We start from the raw sequence: 9859 nt of genomic DNA on the forward strand, positions 1-9859 counted from the left end.
ACCATTTCCTGGTTGACAGCTAATGCTGTCAATCAACCTCTTTCACTTACTGCTAAATATGCTAATGGCAGAGAAACAGCCTATCATTACAGGAAACCATTTAACTGCCGTCATTGGTAGCTATGCTAACTAGACTGAGCATTCACAAAAGCAATTTATTTATTTATTTTTCTTTTTGCCCATATAAGAAAGATTTCTACATACATGATCCAATATATGTCATAAAGTGGTTTCTTGTGGTGAGGATAAGGACGCAGGCTGACCCAGGATGTAGGTGAAGATGATGAGTTTAATGATGATAATCCAGGAAACAGAGCAACAGAGAACAGCAGGAGGAACATCTGACGGCACGAGGAAACAGGCATCACACGACAAGAATCCGACAAGAGACAAGGACAACAGGTGGGTTTAAATACACACGGGGTAATCAAGGGGATGAGACACCTGGGAAACAATCAACGGGGAAGACGCAGAGACAGAGACACAGGGAGCAAACTGAACACAAAAAACTCCAAAAACAAATACACAGAAACACGATAATGATAATATATATTATTGTAAAAATCACAACTTCATAATGAATTTATATTAACTTTATAATGTTAATATAATCACATAGAAATCATTACTTTTAAAAAAAAAATCAGTTCCACTAAGGGGGCCCTAAGCAGCCACTTAGTTTCCTTATTCCTTGGGCCAGCCTTGCCTGACTTTACAATTTTCCTCAGCAGCATTATAACAGCCACAGCTGTATTTCTATAAACAACAAAAAAAAAACTATTTTGTGGGTGGCCCCTGTCAGTCAGGGGCCCTTGGAATCGTCCTAACTTTTCTCCCATATGTGGCGCCCATGTGACCACATACCCAGAGCTAACATACAGTAAGCAGCAGTACTTCAGCTAACTGACTAAAAATAACCCCCCTGCCTTGACTCAGGTTCAAAAAGACTCTTATTCTCAAAGACGCACCTAAAAATAATCTCATGTCACTGCTTTGTTGCCGATTATAAAATAAATATATACATTTATATCCATCCATCCATCCATCCATCAGCTTATCCAGGATCGGGTTGAGGGGTAGGAGTCTATGAATTGAGGCCCACACTTCCCTTTCCCCAGCCTGTTGGACTAGCTCCTCCAGGGGAACCCCACAACGTTCCCATACCAGCTGAAAAAACATAGTCCCTCCAGCGTGTCCTGGGTCTTCCCCTGGGTCTCCTCTCATTGGGATGTGCCCAGAACACCTCACCAGGGATGTGTCCAGGAGGTGTCCTGACTAGATGCCCGAACCACCTCCACTGGCTCCTCTGAATGTAGAGAAGCAGTAGCTCTACTCCGAGTCCCTCCTGGATGACTGAGCTTTCTCATCCTATGTCTAAAGGACAGCCCAGACACGCTACGGGCTATACAAGCATTTCCTCCACTTGTATCCATGACCTCGTTCTTTCGGTCTTGACCCAAAACTCATGACCATAGATGAGGGTAGGAACGTAGATTGACTGGTAAATCGAGAGCTTTGTTTTTTCACTCAGCTCTCTCTTCACCATGACAGACCGGTACAGCACCTGCTTCACTGCAGAGACTGCACTGATCCATCTGTCAATCTCCTGCTCCATGTTTCCTTCTTTTGTGAACAAGGTCCCAAGATACTTAAACTCCTCCACTTAGGGCAGGACCCCCCCTCCCTGAATCAGAGAAGGCACTCTACCCTTTTCTGGCTCAAGACAATGGCCTCTGATTTGGAAGCACTGATCCTCATCCCAGCCAAAAGCTAAATGGACAAAGAAGGACCTATTGGTGTCTTTAATAAAACTGCTGCTGATGATGATGATTATGAAGGACATTGGAGATGGAAGAAGTTCCTGAGAGGATTGCTTAGAACTTTGTGCAGTTCCACAGTGATGTTCACATATTACTTCTACCCACTAGTCTTTTCCAAGGTACAAAATCATTATTACAGTGATTTTAACTAAAATGCATCACATTTTAAACCCAAAATTGTAAATGAGCACAGAAACAGAAAAGATCATCATTGGGTTTATTATTGCAATTGTCAATAGCAATGTTATTCTACGCTGTTTGTTTCTGTGTTTCACCTGTTAACTAAATCTTGGGTTCTCATCTATTGGCAGCATTGTTGAGGCAATTTCACAAACTTGCCTGTTTCAAGTTTCTGGAACTTGAATCAGGCAACACTGTAACATTGTAATTCAGGAATTACTATGTTTCAGATTTTTATGATATCATAATTGTAATACATTATACATTAATGAACATTCCTGCAGAGCAGGACTGTGGGTTGTAAAATTTGCTAGTCATTATATCAGATTTGGTTGAGGCAGGAAGAGGAATGAAACTCAGTTCAGCGATGATGATCATTTCTCTTCAAGTTTGGTTCAGGGTCATGTGAAAGGTGAGAGAGTAAGGATCTTCTTACCTGGGCCATGGTGTTCAGCAGGAAATCCTCTCACTGTTAGTCCTCTGCATCATCAGCTGTGAGTCTGGGATGTTGGAGGTTACTTTACACATCTCACTGCTGTAATGCTTACGGCACTAAAGTGCTGGTAATCCACACGCTGCAGCACATATCCTCCTCTGGAAAGCCTGCCCTCCTGCTCCAGCTATCCCTGACTGATCACCTACTTTCTCTCCACAATGTCTGTAGTGTAGCAATGTGTTTTGCTCACAACTAAAAAAAGGAGAATATGATGGTGTTCCCTTTATTCCTGCTTGGTTTTAATCTGGCCTCACTTTGCTCACTCCCTACCCTCCTCCTCCTGCTCACTCGGCTCTCTCTCTCTCCACTGCTTCACCTCCTCCTCCCCCTGTAAAACCTCCTGCTGTTTTGCTCTCCCTCACAGCATTAGGAACTCAGAGAGAAGGGAGGGGGAGGGATCAGAGGGATGTGTGTGTTTGTGTGTACCATGTGACCTTATGGTGTTTTGGATTCATCCAGCAGCTGTCACTCTGTTCTCACAGGTTTACACACTTTACTCAAAGGTTTGCACACTGATGTGGATGTGGGTTTCTGGAAAACACTGACAGATAGCTAGTTTTCTGTTAGAATGTTCCATTTTTGTTTGCTAACACCCAAGTAAACTGAAGATAACATTGTTGTGCAGCAGCTAGATGGCAGCATGGTGTGAACATGTCTCTGTCCTGTGTTTGAGGCTAGGAGGCATAAATCCAATAAGCTGTTCTGGGAGACAGAATAACTAAGAAATGTACACGTTTGGCCTGAGAAAGGTACAAGACTAAGTTATTTTGAGTAAACTAGATTGAATAGTTTTGTTACTGAAGTGACAAACTTCAGCAGTGCGCATATGCAGTAAAGTGCGGGAAGCTTGTTTGTGGACTTGCACATTGGAAGAAACAGAGCTTCTCTACAGGTGAGTTATTCGCCTTCAGTATATTTTTATGTGTTGTGTATATGTTATCTACTATTGGCATGTATGAATACAAGTTAGGGTTAGGGTTAAAAGATGTTGCATGAAAGTCTTTGCAGGCTAATATACTAATATTAGCATGGGCTCCTGGGTAGTGTTACTGGGTACTTGAGACTGGTCTTGGTCTCAAGACCACTTTTTGATGGTTTCGGTCTTGTCTTGGACTCAGCCGCATTTGGTCTTGGTCTTGTGTTCGTCTCAGACAATATGTACAATATGTTGCATTTCCTAAGATAAATGCTGTCACTTACTGCACTTATTATGGGGGTGTTGACTGACGTGTCACACATATGCAACGAAGCTGTAACCAAAGTCTGGAAAATAGCAATGTGACATTCACAAACAAGTCGATTCTTCTGAGTGACTCTTTACTGTGAATGATAGAACTGGAGTCTCACTGAGAGCCGTTCTTTGTTTTTGTAATTCTCTGCACACACTGCAGAAGCTAGTATTACTATATTGTATAAAAAATATATATTTATTTAATCATCAAATAAATAAATAAAAATACAAGAAGGTAAGATCACACACAGCGCATGCTCATTGCTCTTTGATTATTTTTGTCACCTGTCATCTGTGTGCTACCTGGAGCGGGAGACAGAGTGACAACAGTCACAATGTGCTCCTTGTGCTTGGTTATTTCTTGCTTGTTGCTCCTTGGTCAGTGTTAATAGTTGAGCATTACTTATTGTTAGTGCACTGTCATGATTGCTATGTTTAATGGTTCAGACAGTGGTGGTTTCCAACATAGACCATATGAACAACTACTCAGGGTGTTATCTTGGTGGGAGCGACATGAGAACTCTGCAGGTTGTGACACAGATATGGAAGCAAAGCAGAAGAAAGAATAATTTGAATTGATAATTATAATTTATTTCAACTCTAAGCATTTAATATCAAGGCGTTTTTTGATGAGAATGTGGATCTTTCAGATCAATTTGAGAAGCAATTTTGATCATATTTCACATTTTATTGTGCGCCAATGTTGGTCTTGACTCAGTCTCAACCTCCCTCGGCCCTGGACCCTAAAAGTCTTGGTCTTGTTTCGGTCTCAGTGCACTCTGGTCTTGGTCTTGACTTAGCCTCGGGTTAGGTGGTTTTGACTGCAACACTGCTCATGGGTAGAAAAAATTACCTAAATTGCCATGCCTTTTAGGCTGTGTTCACACTGCAGCCTGAAGTGACTCAATTCCGATTTTTTTTTTTTTTTTAGATGTAATGCGACCTGTATCTGATCTTCTCATGACAGCCTGACACAGTCTGAACAGCACAGGTCGGATTCTTTTCGAATGCAAACCGGCCACTTGGATATCCGATACGTGTCCGATTCATATGCGACCTAACACCCAAGTTGCATTCATCTGAACTGAACATCACTGATAATCGACAAATGTCACTATTCTGCATCCTGATACTTGCAAGCGGGAAGAAAAACAACTATGACGGACTAAATGAAGATTAAGTTGTTAGTATGCTGCTGCGGTCAAATATGTAAGCTAAGCTCCACCATTAGCCTCCATGTTTACTTCCGCAAACACTGAGCACTTCTTCTTTTTGTGGCGGTTGGCAGACCACTGAGAACGCTGACATTGCGCCCTCTACTGCGCATGCAGGACACTTTCAGGTTATTTGCCCGTTCAGACTGCAGAACACATACTGGTCGCATTTATTTGTTAGTGTCAACAATTTGACAAAAAAAAAAATCGGAATTGGGTCATTCAAGCTGCAGTGACAATGGCATTTCTGCATCTGGAACACATTAGATCTGAATTATCGAATTGGTATTATTTGTTATTTTAACTCTGTTTTCTTTCTTATTTTTCATCTTTATTATAGTTGGAGTTGGAGAGGAGTTCTGTTTGATGGCTTCCTGGAGGTAGGCATCGGCTGAGCTAATGCTGCCAACAGCTTTTCCGTCTCCTGCTATTAACTTTTTTGCTTTTCTTTACATAGAAAGTATTCCTATCGATAGGTCTGTTTCCATTTTGTAAACTTGCTCTATTTTTTATATATACCTAAATGCTTATCTGACCAATTGAGGTGGCAGTGTGCATCCTCTTGATTACTGACAAATTTGTCAGAACCACACAGACTGAGCTGGTTACGTCAGATCAGTCTAAATCTTTATTTCTCATTAATATGTCTTTTTAATTTTAAGACATTGTTGTAAATTTGCATCTTTGTTCTACTGTTATGATGACTGCATTCTCATAATTAAAAATTCTTGTAGCCTGACAATAATTGTCATGACCCTTATTGTCATGATTTGTGGTGGTGAGGTAGACATGGTGGACCCAGGTATGGAGAGTAAATGATGGTTTAATGATGAACGAACAAAATAATCCATGCAGCACAGGTGAGCAGAGGCAAGGAGCTCAGATACTGGTAGCAACTGGTACAATATACACAATTACAGGCAGAATAGACGAGGAGCTGACAAGGAAACACAGGCACAGATGGCATTAAATACACAGAAAAATAATCAAGGAAACAAGACACAGCTGAGATCAATTAAGGGGTAGCACAGAGACTCAACTGACACAGAAACCTAAATAAATTCACAGAACAAAAACAAATCCTCACACTTATACAACTCACATAAGAGATTATTGAAATAAAGGCACTTTTTGAAAATATTTTCTGTAATTATTTTTATTATTTCTTTTATAGAAATTGAGAATGGGAGGAATCAATTCAAATCAAAAATGCCATGGATAACAATCTTGTAAGTCATATCATCCAGCCTTATTTAGTACATTGAATTATATGACTAACTGCATATTTCTTAATATTCATATTTCTTTGCTGGTATTACTTGAAAGTGTTGCATTTTAATATTTCACTTGAATTCCTGATCTACATCCATATACTTCATATAATGTAAACACTGAGATAAGGGAATAAAGGTTTGTGAAATGTAGAGTATTACAAAAGAGATTACATTTTAATGTAAGTACAAACAGTATAACAAAATGAACAATGAACATATAATAATATATTTCGTTACTCAGATGTCAGGCTTGTTTCCCTTTACTGTTGATGAAAACACGTCACTCTGGAGGAGAGAGGAAGAGCGGCTCAGCTCAGTCCAGGATGACTGCAGTGTCAGGGTAACCAATAAAGTCTGTAGGTAGATTTCTGAGTATCTAGTCCTCTGCTTTCCATATCCTAATTTAACCAAGTACTGTAAATAAAAAGTTAGTCCATGCTGTGATGATCCGGCAGACTTTGGACTGATGGATGTCGTACCGGTCAGCAAGGTCTAGGTCAGGGGTGTCCAAAGTTGGTCCTCGAGGGCCAGGATCCTACATGTTTTAGTTCTCTCCCTAGCACACCTGCAACAAATGATGGCTCATTAGAAGGCCTAAGGAGAACATTGACTTGCTGAGGAGGTTGTTACTACCACTAGGGAGAGAACTAAAACATGCAGGATGCTGGCCCTCGAGGACCGACTTTGGACACCCCTGGTCTAGGTGCTTGGATCCAAGGCAAAGATAACTGGCAGAGGGGCTCAATCATGACTCAGAAACACATCATGAGGTTTTATGATGTGAAAAAAGACATTGTCTGAATTGTAAATATCTAAAGAAGTCCCCTTTTTCTATATCATATTTTTGTTTAGTGATTGAAAGCCTGGTAGTGTATTTTTGTCCGGTATCCTGCAGTATGCGGTTATTCCTTTCTGTGACCAGGTTTTAAAACTGGAGTCTAATTGGTTGGGGGTAAAATCCGAGTCAAAGGTGGCCCATCTGAGAACTCGTATCTGGTTACCCAGATTTATTTCTTTAACCACTTCAAACTAGGTTAATAGGATAAATGACACTAGGGCAGTGCTTCTCAATTCCAGTCCTCAGGCCCCCATGCTCTGCATGTTTTAGATGTGTCTCTTCTTCTTCTTCTTCTCCTCTATTATGGGAGATCGCAAGCAACTTTAAGGTCCATATCGCCACCTACTGTACACGAGTGTGTAGCAACATTTCTTTACATCAATTAAATTCTATTTTTTAATCTTGTATTTTGAAGAAAAATTAATGCTTTTCTTAATCTATAAATATCCATTATGTTTCCTTCATTTACCAATATTCCTTTAAGACTCCATTCTTTTCAATTTCTCCCTTTTAGATGTGTCTCTATTCCAGAACAGCTGATTCAAATTATTGCATAACCATACTGCAGAAGGCTGTTAATCACCCACAGATACAATCCAGGTGTGTGGCAGAAGGGTATGGAGTGAAAATAGTCTCAAAATATCTGTGTGTTTGTAAAAGGATTTGTGCGTGTGTAATACTGGATTTGTAAACCTTAAAAATAAAATAAATATTCTCCTACGCCTATAAATGTTGAAAAAGTATGCACAAGTCACCTGATACACACACACAAAACTGCATTTACATACAGATCCAGTTACGAGTGCACAACTATTTTTGAGACTCACTTGATGTTTTGGGGAGCTCCCAGATTTGTGTGTAGATGGTGCGTTTACATGCTAGTAAAAGCTGGGTCATCCGAGTTTTGGTCTGAGTCTAGTGTTTTTATTCTCCAAACCAGTGTTTCTCAACCCTGGTCCTCACCTCCCCCCTGCTCTGCATGTTTTAAATGTGCCTCTATTCCAGAACAGCTGATTCAAATGATTGCATGACCATCAAGAACTGCAGAAGCCTGTTAATCACCCAGAGATACAATTCAGGTGTGTGGCAGAAGGGAAATACCTAAAACATGCAGGACAAGGGGGGTGGTGAGGACCAGGTTAGGGAAACACTGCTCTAAATGTTTCTCACTGTGCTTGTGCCGAAGTGGCAAATACGTTAGTTCGGTGGAAAACAGTATATCTCAGCACTTCCTTATAATATCCTACTATTATTTCTAGACATATTGTGCATTTTTGAGTGGTACAGGAGACTAGGTGGTCTGAAAAATGACCACTGGATGGCGGAATGGTTCGCTGGCCGGAAAAATAGCCAGGCAAACCCAGGAGCAAGACAGTGCGTCCTGGTGGTCTGTCCTCTGAATAGGGTTGCCACCTTTCAGAAATTAAAATAAGGGACGCTCCCCACGGCGTGTCGTCCTACTCTCATGGGGTGGGACTTCCACTGCAGTGATAGATATTATTTTATGGCGGTGTTTTTTGTTTTTAAAAAGTGATCCGTAGAACAATCATTCATGCATAGTTGGTTAGAGTTACCCCAAAATTGTACTCCAATCAGAGTAGCATACACATACCTTAAAAACACCTTTTTAAGCAAGAGTAAAAAGTATTTGGTAAACTACTCAAGTACTGAGTAACTGATCAACTGATCATAACACCTGATTTAATATTCAAAATGTGTCCTCAGACAGCCAAAAGTATAAAAGTTATGTGAAAATTCTGGTACTGTAAAGAGTATTACTAAAATATTTATAGAAATAAGGAGTTAGGTTTGGAGGCTGGTTCTAGACCAAATTTAACACAGGGGCAGGATAGTTGGTGGTTTTCCATGGCGACACTTGAAAAAGAATGGGGGGAAAAAACCCCAAAACAAAACAGAGCATTATTTCATCATTTGATATAAGTGAGCCAAAGAGCCACTTGTGTCCCCAGAGATCCAGGTTGCAGATCCCTGGCAGATGAAAAGTGTGATCATATACAGCAGCTACAAGAGCAGCACTATAATTTTTAATTCGCTTTTAAAGTAAAATTGTGAAAGTTTTTTTAAAAAGTGATCCACCACTGAGAATACTCATACTCATACATAAGACATTTATTTAGTATAACTTCTTTGGTACCCCGTTGGCCCCCATCTAGAACCGCCCAAGACTGCAGGTCTATGTCTGGTCCATTAATGACCACTGAACAATGAATCCATAAAATATACACTCCTGATCAAAATCTTAAGACCAGTCAAAAAATTGCAAGAATTTGCATTTCACACTATTGAATCTTAAGAAAGCTCTAAGTAGAACTTCACAATGTTAAAAGAAGAAATCAGCGTAAGAGACAAAAACTTTTGAGCAGGGAATTAATTGAAAACTGCATTTACACTCAAACATGAGTTTTTCAGCTGATCAAAAGTTTAAGACCATAGCTAAAAAAAAACCCCGAAAACCCCCCAAAACAGAAATCAAAGTGTCAAAAAAAAAGGACTCAGTAATGAGCAGCTCCACCATTCTTGTTGATGACTTCAAACAATCGTTTCGGCATGGTTGATGCCACTGTTTCCAGGAGGCTAGTGGGAATGTTGCTCCAAGTGTTGAAGATGGCTTCACGAAGGGCATCCACTGTCTGGAACTGATGTCCATTTTTGTAAACTTCCCTTGCCATCCATCCCCAAATGTTCTCAATTGGGTTTAGATCTGGGGAACATGCACGAGGGTCCAAAAGAGTGATGTTATTCTCTTGGAAGAACTCCTTTGTCAGGTGGGCATTGTGAACTGCAG

The 9859-nt window shown here is 40.3% G+C and overlaps 1 long non-coding RNA gene across 1 annotated transcript in view; it reads right to left on the reverse strand.

Annotated features, from left to right (window-relative positions):
* Positions 1-2834, reverse strand: part of LOC103154339 (uncharacterized) — a 48304-nt gene extending 45470 nt beyond the window's left edge. The window contains exon 1 of the long non-coding RNA XR_477910.2: positions 2437-2834. This is a non-coding gene — a long non-coding RNA (uncharacterized LOC103154339). The remainder of the gene's footprint in view (positions 1-2436) is intronic.
* Between the last annotated feature and the right edge of the window lie 7025 nt (positions 2835-9859).

The sequence above is a fragment of the Poecilia formosa genome, unplaced genomic scaffold, assembly GCF_000485575.1.
Source record: "Poecilia formosa unplaced genomic scaffold, Poecilia_formosa-5.1.2 Scaffold382, whole genome shotgun sequence".
NCBI classification, from domain to species: Eukaryota; Metazoa; Chordata; class Actinopteri; order Cyprinodontiformes; family Poeciliidae; genus Poecilia; species Poecilia formosa.